Source organism: Diachasma alloeum, unplaced genomic scaffold (genome assembly GCF_001412515.2).
Source record: "Diachasma alloeum isolate Michigan unplaced genomic scaffold, Dall2.0 Dall_scaffold_00200, whole genome shotgun sequence".
NCBI lineage: Eukaryota > Metazoa > Arthropoda > Insecta > Hymenoptera > Braconidae > Diachasma > Diachasma alloeum.
The window spans coordinates 1,616,662-1,630,268 of NW_021680365.1; the positions used below are offsets into that span (position 1 = coordinate 1,616,662).

Below are 13,607 nucleotides of genomic sequence, written 5' to 3' on the forward strand. Positions count from 1 at the left end.
TATTATCTATGGAGATGTACAGGGGAGTTATAATTATTTTTAAATCGATTTTCGACTTGGTTATATTTTTAAATCTACGTCAAAAATAACTGTGACCTTATTCGTTCGAACACTGGACGATTCACCCTATTGCCCATTTTTACTTCCGAATGGAGGCTTTGTGATCGTTGCAATTTACGTTTCGGATTTTTTTAGTTATACCGGCCCAGCGCGATAAAAAAAGTGCGAAAATGCGATTTTTAGACCTTTTTTTTCGTAACAAAGTTTTTTTTCAATTGTTCGCTAATAAATGGATGGAATTCAGTAGCGAAGTGGTAAACCGGTTTACGTCGACTTATCTCTCAGCTGAGTTTTTGGGGAATATTTCCGAATCTAAGGGAGATAGCGAAATTTTCGTAATAACATTTGTTGTAGCACTCAATCGGCTCGATACAAAAGGTTATAACAACAATTTTGCTATCTCCCTTAGATTCCGAGATATTCATTGAAAACTGGTTACTAGTCAAAATTGACTTGTACCGTTTTACCACTTCGCTACTGAATTGAATCTTTTTTTATTTAATGTAGGTATTGTTGAGCCCTATCGATCGCCACTAATTAAAATTTAATGTATCAATTCGTTTTTTTAATTTTCGAATTTTTTCCAAAACCGGTTGTCCCACGATAACTAGAAAATTTTTCTGAATTCAGCACGCGAAATAATTAATCAATAATCAATTTTCCACTCTGGGAATCATTTCCCAGACTGTCTTCATTCGTCAAAAATCTATTTATATTCAGAATCATCTCAGAAGTCGATCTCACATTAAACTAATTTCTGTTATTTATTCATAAAAAAATATTTTAAAAAAACTAATATGTTGCGAGAAGAGATTTGCATGAAATTTATCTGAGACAATTGACTTGAGTAATTGGTTCATAAAAAATCTTCAAATGTGTATTTTCGCCAATATTTTTCATATTCCACGATTTTATTCAATTGGAAAATTGTGTCGTTACGAATTTTCGAGTAGATTTCGGATCAGTGATAGGTATATCAATCAATCATAATTACCGTTAAATTGTGAAGTTGTCAATTTTCAACATAAATCATAAAAAATTTAAATATTAAAGTAGCCATCAACTTGTCCATTTAAATTTCGAAATATTCTATCCCCGAATAATTTATGTAGGAAGATTGACGATTATTTGGATAATCGAAAATCAAGTACCTAAAGTTAGAATTAGCTTGTTACCTAAAAAATTACATTTCAGGATTATCAAATATTTTATTCGCCATCAATCAAAAAATTTAGCTAATAAATTCTATAATATTTTCAATTTGTTAAATATAGTTAAACTTTGAACAAGATAAGTAGACAATCCCTTTTTAATATTGTCAAAATCTAATATTATTGCCTATCGCTGTTTCGGATGATATTTCTCCGACTTCCTCGATGTATTCGAAATTGTCACCTGAGTTCGGTTTCCTCGGGTTTGTTTTGATGCCTCGCATTTCAAGGTTCGAATCATCCTCTCAAAACAAATTTATTCGGACGATCGAAGCAATGAAATCGCGCAGTTATTGCCTTGGAACAGCAGACAAATAGTTTTTCTTTCGGTTGTTTTGATTTTTTTTTATTTTACGCTTTCTCAACCCCTCTATCGGGTTATAAGCACAACAAAGAATAATTGAGAGAAAAAGAAAAATAATATAGAGTAAGTACATCATTTTAGAGCATATGTACATGTATGTTGAATTTTGCTTAAATGTTAATTTCATTTTTAACAAGAAATTGGAAAATAATTAATAATGCTTGAACATGAATGTCAGCTAGAAATGGGTTGTTTTGATTTGCCCTGCATTTTACAATAGTCGTTAGGTTTTATTGCAGAGTACGGGGGCTTCTGTCGTTTTACGATGGCAATTCTCACGGATATATGACAAACATCCACAGCCATTGTGTGCATGGTTATCTATGTCGTGCTAATTGAACGGTGGAGGCGTTCGGGGTATTTAATGAAACGATGGGGAACGGACAGTCGGCTGACACGCGATTGCTGTCACGAGCGTTGGGTGATGATATCGAGTCATCGGTGGAGAAAAGTGTAGAGTTGCAACAAGTGAAATGTTTAACTGGGTCTCTGTAACGGGGTCATTAGCCTAGAACTTGGGAGATGAATGAAGAGTCTGAGTTATCAATTTTTTATGCTGACGAAAAGAGAATTGCAGTGACTTGGAATACATAAAGATGCGGTGTATGACGAGGAGAGCAGAAAATATTTGATTATTCGTGCATTAATTATTTTGTTCTGGAAAAAATGATTTTCTCATTCAAGTAGGAAGGATATGATCCAATTAATCCGACTTTCGACTCATTTCGAGTATATACGGGGAGAAAAAATATATCTGAATTGAGGATGAAGTATACTTGATTCAAGTATATTTTATACTCAATTGGGGAATGGGTATTTCCATTCGAAGATGATAATTTTGTATCAAGCCGAGTCGTAGCAAGAGAGCCTCTTAAGGATGTTTAGCCATTTTCACCTAATTTTATTTTTTCATGTTCAAGAAAAATACTCACACGTGTCCGGTGAATCTGTTGAAATTTTCTGTGAAAAAATCTACTAAATCTTCCGGCCCTTCACCACTGCAAAGATATTTCGACAGCAATATTTAAATGAGTTTTGTGTTTATGTCCATTCGGAAGATTACCTGATTTACGGTGAATAGAGTAGGTATTCTCGCTGTATATCTCTTTGCTTCTGATAGTCCCGAGAAGTGCCGGCACTAGAAATTTTATTGGGCAAAACGTCAATTTTTCCCCGTATTTCTGTGAAAATTTCACAGAAATTCCCAGAAATTTTACCAGAAATACCAAGAAATTTTACCTTAACAGCACTAGAATTTTTTACAGCCGGTGGATTATGATTTTTTCCAGTACTCGTACTAAAATTTTTCTAGGAAATTTTTCTCCGTGAATAATCAATATTTTTCTATTTTTCTTTTTTCAAAATTTTTGTCTAATCGCCATCTTTTTGAAAAATAAATGAGACAAAAGTCCCCGGCATCGACATTTCTGCTCAAATGAGAATTTATTTGAGTTCTGTGAAGCGCAAACATTCTGAAATTCAAGCCATATTTACTTCTCTCAAATAAATATCGTCTGCATATGAGGAAATTTTTCTCTCACTGTAACAATACGAAACAGCTTATTACACTTTCCATTTAATTATACGAAACTAGCAATTAGCTAAATTTTTGTCTTCCATTCCGCAGTCAATTTGTATAAAAATGTAAGTACCAGGCTGCAGCCCCTTGGGCGATGGCCAGTCGCAAGCTTCTTTCGACGAATTCCGTTAAAAATAAAAACCCCTATCGACTCTTCCGTATCACTCCTCGCCATGGATAATACTATCAAAGTACACAACAATCACCGCTTCCCCGGTATCTCCATTCTCCATGTTCCAAAGGTGTCCCGGTGCCTCGAAAATGACGATAATTCGCCGTTTTATTTGTTTTCCTTTTCTCGAGTATGTGCTTGTGAGCCTCAATGACCAGTCATCAATGAACATAATACAAAATCCACGAATGGGATGTGCACTGTTGTTGTGCACCGCCTAGCTTTCATCGGCGTATGTGACGTAACTTCCGGCCACAAGCTAGGAAAAACTCTCACTGAGTCGTAAGCCGTCGCAGAAAAAATTTTAAACGTCAAATTTTGGTTTTATAGTTTACATTTTTTTTACAAGTTATTGCATACGTTACGCAGCACTCATTACATAATTTCTGTTGATATTTTTATGCCATTCGAAGTACAATGACCCATATAGTTACGATTTTTTTGCTTTTGTGTCCGAGTGGAGGCTATGGAGTTGGGATTTTTTTCGATTTCCTAATTTTGGGTGGAAATGTCTAGAAATGTCACGAAACAAAAAGAAATGATAGACATGTTATGAAGGAGCGATGCTATGTGCTATATGCTATAGATGTATGACCGTATTAAGGCCGAATAATCAATTGAGAAGAAAATTGAACGGCTGAATAGAAATTTGAAGAAAAAGAAATCAGTAGCGAAGTGGTCGAACAGTTTAAGTCGATTTTGGCTATTGGCCAGTTTTCAATGAATATTTCGAAATCTAAGGGAGATAGCAAAATTTTTCTCATAACCTTTTTTGTAGGGCGAATTGAGTGCTACTAAAACGGTTATAATACAAATTTCGCTATCTCCCTTCAATTCGGAAATATTCCTGGAAAATTCAACTAAAAACTAAATTGACTCACTGAGTGAAAAATAAAATTCTTCTGACTATATTCCATCACCGTCGAATTATCGTCAAAAAGTCCTCAACAATTTTTCATGGCTTACGGTAACTATGGCCGGAGAAGTAATTACTACAATGGAATGTAGTCATTGCAACTATTTTATAGTTCTCCTCACGATAGATTTGTCGTGTTTACTTTTGAACTTTGGTTTGTTTAACTGCATTTTGATTTGCAAAAATACTATAATGTCATGTGCCGCATACAAAAAAAATCGAATCGTTCACCAAAATGTCTCAACTATTTTCTTATTGTAAATCGAACTTCAGATTTTTCTCGCAGTGCACACTGCTTATTTTTTCTACAAAGAAGAACTAGATTTTTCGAGTTTTCTCATGTTTTTCATCTCTGGAATTCGAGGAAAAAATTTTGATATGCACTTTCTCGAGGACTAGAAGTATCTCGAGCCCCCGAAGACAGGTAAACACTTGCGTGACCGGTCGTGGTTCCGAAGGTAAAAAAAAACTTTGCAAAATCCACTCCACCACACGCTTTTACGTCAGCAAACGCGCTCTCTCACTCGTTCTTCTCTCTTGAGGATGACTCTTCCCAGGATATACTCCACTGCACGATAATCAAAGCCGTGCACGTTGGATGCGATTTCATCCCAGTGCATAATCTCGAGTATTTGCGAAACGATCTTACTGGTAGGTTTCGCTGCTTGAGTAACCCACGCATGTACTTGTGGAAAAACCTTCTACTCATTAACATAATAATAATTTCCTCGGCGATTGTATTCACGAGACAATAATTCGTGTGAAGATGGAAGGAAAAAAATTGGGGTGAGGAAGGGGGGAAGAGAATTATGTGCGTGGTGGCATCATGAAAATTAGTGGTTTTTTAATTAACTTTTGTGAGGAGGAAATGAAGACTATATTTTTTGCTGAAATTATTCACGAGTTTTCAACGGGTTGTTTTATAACTGGTGGATGAATACTGAGTGCTGCACTGGTAGAACAAATTATTCGTATTGAGATGTTTCTTTCTTGAAAGAAGTACAATATAGTTGTACCAATTACAATTGAATAAGATCTTACGGTGAATATCAATTATTTCTTCTTGAGATACATTTACTTGAATCAAATAAAACAGTCCTCGGCATCAAGTCACACGTATTCACCACAAAAATGGAAAAGAAAATTTTTTTAAACCTAATATAATCTCCAGTCGAGAAATTTTCTGCTTTCATGAATCGATCAAAAATTCGTACCTAGGAGATGATTAAATTGAGGAATGAATTGAATGTTGTTTTATCGAATGAAATTCCTGAGGGTGGTAGAATCAATGGTAAACCCGCGGCAACTCTCCGTAGCGCGATCGGTCGCAAGCAAAAATGCCATTGTCCACCAGTTTTTAGTATTTTTACTTTCGACTCAGCTCTTCGCTGGCTTTTCGAGGAGTATCTCGAAATATAAGAGAAATAGCGAAATTTTCATTATTACCTTTTTCATAGCTCTCAATTTGCTCTACAAAAAAGGTTATTACAACAAATTTGCTATCTCCTTTATGTTCCGAGATATTAATTAAAAACTGACCAATTGTCTAAATAGACTTAAACCGGTTTACCGCTTCGCTCTGAAATGATCTTTCCAAGCAAAATTCATCAATCATCAGATAAATCTAAAAAAAAACTACGTCTCTTCCCCGGGCGTTAAAGAATGATACTTTTGAGTAATTTAGTTTCACTCTAAACGACTCAGGCCACAAACCGTGAAACTCGCGCTTTGCTCTTTCTCTCCTCCAGTCATACCCGTGTTAAATCTCGATTTTCCCGCTTCCTGAAGCAGTAAGTGGACTACTGGACTACCAACGCACATTGTGATACATTGGATTTATCGTTCATGGAAATTTATCCTTCAGTTTTACCCGAGCACGAGAAATTATGCTGAAAATAATAGTTTGCGGGGGAAAAAAATATTCACCTTTCAACGAATGAAAGCCGAGCGATTGCAAGTGCACGACGATTACTTCAAAAAGAAAACATGTGAACTTTTTACATCATAATCATTACGATCCCGATGGCGAGGGGTACAGTAACAAGTTACATAAATGTTTCGGATGCTAATGCCAGACATAATTAACTTCGAGGAGAAATAAATCGTGCATTGAGGGCACTCAGAGGGGAAATACATCAGTAAGTTGTTTTTTTGGTATGGCGAATTGTGGATTGAGCGACTGAGGAAGTTTAAACGATGTGAAGCGTGCTGAGAGCTTGATGAAACTAATCATTATTAGGGGATATTAAATCTGAAATTACGTGTTTATGTACCTGACGCTCTCTGTTATTCTGCATCTCCGTGAATTAAATTCTTGAACTTTCCAATAATTATCTTTCTTCAGACAAACTTGCTGGACAAAATGATTCTTCACCATTATCTTTTTTTCGGTCTGAAATAGTAGAAATAATGAAAGATAAATAGACCCTGCAATTTTGTTCATTTATTCTTCAAGGCAGGAATATGATGAATATTATTTTTATAGGTCTCGTGACGATGTTAATTTAATAGTTACGTAATTTTTGTTTTTTCGTTATGTAAAAGGAAAATTGTGGGATTTTTTCGTTTTTGGTTCCGAATGGAAGCTTTGTGACCGTTCAAATTTAAGTTTGAGATTACACTGTCGGAAAATTACTCTTGAAATTTCAAGTGAAGAATCTTGAAATTTTTAACAACGACAAAGTTATAGATGAAATTTCTGGATATTTCTTCATTGACGAATCAGTTAATTTTGTGAATATTGAAGTAATTGTCAATTTTCAGGTCCATACGGCATTGAAAAACCTTGAAAATTTTAAAAATTCAGGCAATAACTTTTCTAAATTCTCAATCTATCGAAGATTGAATTGTATGTGATGTTTAATTTCCACGATGAGTTTGAAAATTCAAGCTTTCATTGAAAAATCAATGATTGTTTAACATGGAAAATCTAATTTGCTTGAATTTTCAAGAAGAATAAAAAATTTAGTGAACGCGTTCATTTGAAATTGAATTCAACTTCACAACATTGAAAATTCAGATGACGCTGTGACTGAAATGTGAAGAAATTTCTGAACCAATTTTTGGACCGTGTCTACACGTATGTGTGTGACAAAAGTTTTCTTCAATTGTTCGTTAATGAATCGACAGAATTAAATAATTTGTTTTTCTCAAATTTAGATATTGCTGAGCCCTATCCATCGACATTAATTAAAATGGAATTCATTTAATAATTTTTTTCAATTTGAGAAAAAAAACAATTATATTTTTTATCAAAATTGGACGATAAATACGATAGCGTAATCTGTTGATTTCATTTATGCTGATTTCTGCAAATTTCGAATTTTCCATTATACATTAATAATAATCGACAACAACGGCCTATACATGGCTTATGTAGACGTCAAACCTGTGGAATGCAGAGTCGATAAAAAGCCAATTTCAATAACTAGGAAACTATGGAACGAAAATATAAACACCGGAATGTGAATAGGAAAAATAGCTCCTGAAGTCAATGCCACGTAGAACGAGAATGTCAGCCCGTGAAGCAACAAAGGACTGAGGGGTGTGATAAGACCGCAAAAAAGACAATCGATTGTGTGAAAGAAAGGGATAATAAGAATAATGATAATAATAACGTTCAGCTAAGTCGAAAATCGGACACAATTGTTGAAAAATAAATCTCATTCCATTTAATAAAACATAGAATAAACATTCAATCATATACCATAGAAGAAAATTATGTGAAAAATTATCATTCGGAAGCAATAATAATCATAATAATAAGTTATCAAGAACAATTACTATACTCATTTAAAAAAAAAAAATCAGTTGTCCACTTGTTTTCTTTTCATTTTTTTGTCTGTGGAATATTTCAATTCCTGTTGAATGACCCTGAGATGCGGAAAAATAAACATTTAGTACAATGTTTTCATGTTAAATATTGAAGATGATTGAGTTACGATAGCTGACGACTACTAATTTTCAGGATAATGAGACTGAATGCGATTTAGGGGAAAAATATAATGAAATTTCAGGTTTCACTGAAAATTCAGTAAAATTTCAGAATTTTAAGCAGCATAAAGACGAGAATTCCTTAATTTATTTGAATTTTCAATCTAATATGAATATTCAATGTCAATGTATTTCAGAGTCAAATTCAATGCAATTTGACTCTGAAAAAAAATGCAGTTGTCCATTTATTTTCTTTTCATTTTTTTATCTGTGGAATATTTCAATTCCTGTTGAATGACCCTGAGACGCGGAAAAATTCGCATTTATTACAGTGTTTTCATATTAAATATTGAAGATGATTGAGTTACGATAGCTGAAGACTACTAATTTTCAGGATAGTGACACTGAATGCGATGTAGGAGAAAAATATAATAAAATTTCAGGTTTCACTGAAAATTCAGTAAAATTTCAGAATTTTAAGCAGCATAAAGGCGAGAATTCCTTAATGTATTTGAATTTCCAATCTAATATGAATATTCGGAGTCAAATTGCATTGAATTTGACTCTGAAAAAAAATGCAGTTGTCCATTTGTTTTCTTTTCATTTTTCATTTCTGTGGAATATTTCAATTCCTGTTGAATGACCCTGAGACGTGGAAAAATTCGCATTTATTACAGTGTTTTCATGTTAAATATTGAAGATGATTGAGTTACGATAGCTGACGAATGGCTTCCAGCACGAAATGCCAACGATCACCTGGCTAAACAAAACTGGATATAATGACCTGTCCATGCAGGATGTCTGTTATCCATTCCTATCGTCTCTTTGTTTAAACTCATTGACGCAGGCACGCTTGTCAATGTCAGATAATCCTGACTTTAATCAATTAAACTTATTGGACTCGGGAAAATAATGAAAATGTGAAAATTCCTGGGGATTCTTCTGCCTCGCTGTGGCTGGCGATATTCAAATGCACAGATGCTCGAGGCAGGTTGGTATTGTTTTAGCGAGGATAATGCCGGTTACGTAAGCATTGGGAAATATTACTGGAATTAAAATGCTGACCGGGTACGAATCACCTGCCAATGTCGCGAGCGTCATAAGACAACGGATTCTATACAAAAAAGAGAAATTCATTATTGAGGCGACAGTTGCAATTTCGGTTGCAGTGTCAAAAATTTTGGGTGAAATTTCTCCCACATCTGGAAATTTTAGCACAATGTTAGAATTTTTTTGAAATTTTAGGGAAGATATTATAGTAACTCTTAAGAGAGTGACATTGAATCGAATTTAGAGAAAAAATTGTTATGAAATTTCACGTGTTAAGCAGAATTCACAGAAATTCATGAGTTTTCAGTGGGAGTGAGATGGGAATTTCACAACTTGATTGAATTTCCAGTGGAATATGAAGATTCAGAAATAAAATAATAGGAATTTTTAATTTTTCCCTGAATTTTCCGAACTTTTGGGAATTTTTGCAGGATAATTGAACTGAGAAATCAGGTACTTTATTGATTTTCAGATGATTCGAACAGAAAATTAATGGAATATTTGATTTTTCAATGTCAAGATTTCCTGAAATTTCAGTGGAACTTGAACAAGATAAAAATTTCTGAAATTTGGCACGGAAAATTGAGACGAAAATTTTTAACAATGCAGGTAACAATGCAGGTTAGTTCCACTGGAATTTCAAGGCATTTCCTCATTGAACCATCATGATTTGATGGAAAAATCATTTGAGACTGCAATTTTCAGGTCAATTATTCCAGGAAAACTAATGGAAATCAGAAAAAATGAAATGAATATATTGCGAAATTTTCAATAAATCGAAATTTCAAATAAACTGGGGAATTCTGGGGAATTCCAGGCGTTGAAGTATTTGGAATTTCATTGAATTTTCCTAGAAATTTAAAATTTCGTGGTATTTTCCTATTTGAATCGAATTCCATGGCTTTCTCCTAAAAACTACTCCGAAAGTATTTATAAAATTTCAACTAATTCACAACTTGGGGGAAAAATCAATAAAAACTGGAAATTTCAGGTCAAATATTGCAAAAAAATTGCTTGCAAGTTCAGGTCAAATATTGTAAAAAAAAGGCCAATAATCTAAAAGTAATCAATCTTAGATAATGAAATACCGAAGAAATTGCAGAAAGTATTCGAAAATACTAAAGGAGGAACTAATAAAGGAGAAATAATAAAGAAGGTACTTGTTAATCCTAAATCGCTCATGATTACTTAGCAAACTCGTAAAGTAACGTTGAAAAAGATTTAATGATTCAATAAAATACCGGATGATTGACAATAATTTGAACTGGCAAACGTCCAATTCCCCAGTCACGATCTCATAATTTTCTCTTCATTTTTTTTGCGTTCCATGACATTTCTCTGTCAAATCTTCCGCATTCGAATCACGTACACTGTCGTGGTTTCGTTCACGTGCGCATCCCATTCTGCCCCAAGCCAGCATTATGCAAGAAATGCATCGACTTCCCTGAAGCCAGAGGGAGCAAAAAAGAGAGGACATAATAATGATGAAAAAAGCGAATGGTACTTATCAAAATTCATCATCCGGTTCCTCCGCAATTCGTTTTATTTCCCTCCACGTAATTTTTTTTCTCCTGTTTTCATCAATAGGTGAGTTCATCTAGAAACCGGAAAGTCTGGAAATATTGCATGAATTCAAATTTATGCCTGCAGCTCTGGAAAGGTCACCAAACGACGAAAAAACCATTTATGATGAATTATTTGGAGAAATATTGGTGCCTTCATTACCGTTGATGAGTCTAGTACATAATTCTGCACTCGGGGTGTCCTTCATGGAATGGAACATCGTTAAATACATCATATAAACTCATTAAGGATATCCAGGTACGTTGGCTATATTTTCTCAAGTGAAATGCTTTCCTACTTTCGTCGTTGAACATCAGAGCTTCCATTTGAGCCCCATTTCACCCTAAGTTTCCGGACATTTCATAATGATTTTATTATTTATCCTTCATGACTATTAACTATTTTTTGTCAAAATAAAGTTTATGTTCAACAAATTGAAAGAAGTATTATATGAAAATTGTGGAAGACAGATTTTTATCGCTCAAATAAAGTAAATTGTGTTAAAAATGAAATGATTGTATTTCAAAATTAATCTTTTCTCTTTGTAATAGTTGGGCTTTTCTTTAATAAAACATTATCAATAAATTGTAGAAGAGAGTTCTTTCCATTCAAATAAAATTATGGGGTTTGAAAAATTATTATTTTTCATTTAGTCATAACTTGGTTTTTCTTCAGTGGGAGGGGCTCTACCCCCCGTCCCCCTCCATCAGGGGGCTTCGCTCCCTGGACCCCCCTCTTGCGCCCCCACCCCCTGCCACCCTAACCGATTTCACACTTTTGACTTTGGCCTCGACATAAAATAGTATGTTGATAGTTGCCTTCGGACCCTTAATTTTAAATTAAATTTAAAAAAAATTAAATTGCCTTCTATCAAGTTGGTTAATTCCCCTGAAGTAAATCTGTTCCACTCCATCAAATACACATATTTATTTACACTGGTATGAGATGTAAACCAGCTATGCTTTTCTTTCTCAATAAATGAAATGAAATGAAATGAAATGAAATGAAATGAAATGAAATGAAATGAAATGAAATGAAATATTTTCACGCGGAACGTCTAGTTTTTCGGCGGAGTAAATTTTTTCTCTCAGTGCACACATATAGTCACACACATACATTCGGACATGATCTACAAATAACATATTCGAACTCCTGACGCCAAAATTAATGATCTTCACACAAAAAAATTGGAACTTTCCTATTTGACGAATACAAAAATCAAATAGAAGTTTCGAAAGCACTAGCTTCCTCCCTGAAATTTTTTCGGGCGTGCGAAGTACGTTCACGGACGAAAAAATTTAATAGAAAAACCTACGAATTCGCTAGATAATTCAATTGGGTTTCTATGGAACTTTCTATTAGTTTTTGGCCGATTCTATTGACATATTCAACAGAAAACATTCTATCGAAAAAGTCTAGAATTATATTTTTCTATACGACTTATTCTATTGAGATATTTTCTATAGAATTTCCTCTGCTCACATTGTCCAGGTTTTTTTCATTCCATTTTTCTCTTCTTTTCATCAAGAAAATCAAGCCAAAAAAGTTGGTAAATTTGAGTCAAGGCAATTCTGTAGAAAACGTCTTAATAGAAATCCAATAGAATTGTCTAGCGAATTCGCTAGCTTTTTCTATCAAATCTTCCGTGCGCATTGCGTTCAAAACTGTTCAGCATTTAAAAATATTTGCATCAATGAAAAAATTAAAAATTGTCATTACAAAAATTTTAAACCTTTCACATTTGGAAACCGCCACTACACACTAATCACGTTAATCTCCAGCCTTCTAAAGACATCCTTAACCAGTCGACAGATGAAAAAACAGAATGACCTTTTGGATCCAAATGACCAGCTTTCTCGACCATCGCGCGACAATCTCAAATATCCGAGAAAACGAAAAAGAACAGGCCCAGAACAGAAAGAGACCGACTCTTTGGCACTGACCCACGTGCCATCAGGGTAAACGGGTTAAAGCGCCCATAAACAATTCAATGCGTACGTTCCTTCAATTCGCAATTCGTGTTTCACATTCACCCAGGGGTTCATTTACTTCTGTACCTGAATTCATGAGAAGTCCCACGTGTGCCTCGAAAGTTGTGGCCTTCACTCCCCCAGCAAGAACGAAAAGACAAATAATAAAACGTTAGGAGACGAAATCTAAGAGGAACCATTAAGCATCATGAAAAGAATTCGAGGAAGAATAGTTTGACAGTCACTCTTGCATGCGACATAAACTTGTATTCAAGGCTATTTATGCAATAACTCAACTCCTGTCTGGAGTTTGAAAAATGAAATTTGCTCTGAATAAAGGGCACATTAAGAACTTTCTCACGACATTGGTCTCCACTTGACTGTTCCGCATAATTAATCATCACAGATTGGAAAATAGGGAATGACACAGATTTTTATGAACCCATACCCTGTTGGATAAATTTACACGGAGGGAAATATTCAATAAAAATTACCAGAAAAAAGACCTAAAAATTACGGTTTGAAACGTAATCTGGGAGCGAAGTAAAATTTAATAAAAAGTGTCAATCGTCACGTAAATTCTACGATTTGTTCCGTAATTTTTTCGGAACTTTTCGTCAAAATTCTTATACATCCAAGAATTTTCATGTTCTGAGGCATAATAAGTCTTGAAGTTTCTGTTAGATTTTACAACTTCCAGAAAAATTACGTGACTTTTTCGTATTTTTTCGGTGACAGACCCGAAAATTTACTGAACGTTTCAGATTTATTCTCTTATATTCCTATAGA

General features: G+C 34.3%; 1 protein-coding gene across 1 annotated transcript in view; it reads right to left on the minus strand.

Annotated features, from left to right (window-relative positions):
• The window catches only part of LOC107035780 (scavenger receptor class B member 1), a 47,425-nt gene extending 44,796 nt beyond the window's left edge, over positions 1 to 2,629 (minus strand). The window contains exon 1 of the mRNA XM_015253371.1: positions 2,568 to 2,629. The gene's annotated coding sequence lies outside the window, so the exon portion shown is untranslated. The remainder of the gene's footprint in view (positions 1 to 2,567) is intronic.
• Positions 2,630 to 13,607: the final 10,978 nt, after the last annotated feature.